We start from the raw sequence: 1,655 nt of genomic DNA, 5'->3' as shown, positions 1-1,655 counted from the left end.
AATGCGACACTGTTGTTATATCGTTTAGCCTTAGGTTGTTACCCGTCGGTCAATGCGAAGAACTCGCAGCAGCAGAAGCTTAGTATACCCTCTGGCGGAACCTGAACGTTACGCTCGCGCACGTTTATTTTTCCATAGAATTAGGAGAGCTATGGCCGAAGATCAAAACCAAAGACCTCTTAAGGATTTTGCCCAACCATCCAATGAAGAACCTGGTTCTAGTATAGTAAACCCAACCATCCCAACTAATAATTTCGAACTTAAACCCTCCCTGTTGCATCTAGTGCAACAGAGACAATTCGCAGGTCTCGCTACTGAGAACCCGAACCAACATATAAAAATCTTTCTCCAAATTAGCAGACACTTTTAAAACCAATATAGCCCTATCATGGTTAGATTCCCTTCCACCCAATTCCATTACAACTTGAGATAACCTTAGAAAAATATTCCTTGCTAGATACTTCCCCCCAAGTAAAACCACCGTTCTTCGAAACCACATAACTAGATTTACCCAAAACCAAGGAGAATCGTTGTTTGAAGCTTGGGAGAGATATAAACATCTGCTAAGAGCGTGCCCACATCATGGTTTAGAAAATTGGTTAATCATTCGGACCTTCTATAATGGACTTCACTATAACACTAAGATGACCATCGACGCTGCCGCAGGCGGTGCACTGATGAACAAACCTTATCCTGAAGCTAGTGCCCTCATCGAAGATATGGCTCAAAACCATCAAGCATGGGGAGTTGAATGAGAGACAGTTGAAAAGAAGGAATCCCAAGGAGGAGTACATGAGTTAAGCTCTATAGACATGATGCAAGCTAAAATGGATGCGTTGGCCCTTAAGGTGGAGCATATGTGCATAAACCTGAATACTACAGCTGCAGTTTCGACGGATTGTGAGATATGTGGAACCAAAGGACACCAATCTGCAGAATGCAGTCTCTTAAACGAAACCCACTATGAGCAAGTGAACTACACCCAAGGGAACCCATATTCGAATACCTATAACCATGGATGGGGGAATCATCCGAACTTCTCCTATAAGAACAATAACCATATCCAAAATAATGCACCTCCGAGAAAAACAGGTTACCAAGCCCCAAGACCAAATCAACCTATGCAACCTGTGCCACCAAAGTAGAGCCTTGACAAAATTATGGAAAATTTTATCGCTGCTCAAACCCAACAAAACAAAGAGTTCATGAACCAGAACATTCACGTTAATGAACTAATTACCCAGTTAGAAACCAAGGTTGACTAAATAGTTACCCACACCAAGATGCTTGAAACCCAAATATCTCAGGTAGCTTTAAACCAAGCCCCCCATACCACACATGGAGGACAGTTCCCTGGACAATCTCAACAAAATCCGAGAGGACAAGCCAATGCCATTACCCTACGAAGTGGGAACGCTTATGATGAGCCACCAACCCAAGATTGAGTGAACCCAAAACTTCTAAGAAATATACCGAACCCACAAACAAAGTGAAGGAACCAGAGGAATCTGAAGAACAAGAAGGTTAAAAAAAAGGAGAAGAACCTAAAGACAAAACTTATGTACCACCCCCGCCATATAAACCACCGATACCCTATCCGCAAAGACTCAAACAAACCCAGATCAATAACCAGTATCAAAAATTTATTAAGGTTA

The 1,655-nt window shown here is 42.2% G+C and overlaps 1 non-coding gene across 1 annotated transcript; it reads right to left on the bottom strand.

The window, feature by feature from the left end:
• Nucleotides 1–482: 482 nt before the first annotated feature.
• Nucleotides 483–589, bottom strand: LOC127116341 (small nucleolar RNA R71). Its single transcript, XR_007801293.1, has one exon. It is a non-coding gene; the product is annotated as a small nucleolar RNA R71 (small nucleolar RNA).
• Between the last annotated feature and the right edge of the window lie 1,066 nt (nucleotides 590–1,655).

Source organism: Lathyrus oleraceus, chromosome 1, assembly GCF_024323335.1.
Source record: "Lathyrus oleraceus cultivar Zhongwan6 chromosome 1, CAAS_Psat_ZW6_1.0, whole genome shotgun sequence".
NCBI lineage: Eukaryota > Viridiplantae > Streptophyta > Magnoliopsida > Fabales > Fabaceae > Lathyrus > Lathyrus oleraceus.
This window is presented reverse-complemented; position numbering and strand designations above follow the sequence as displayed.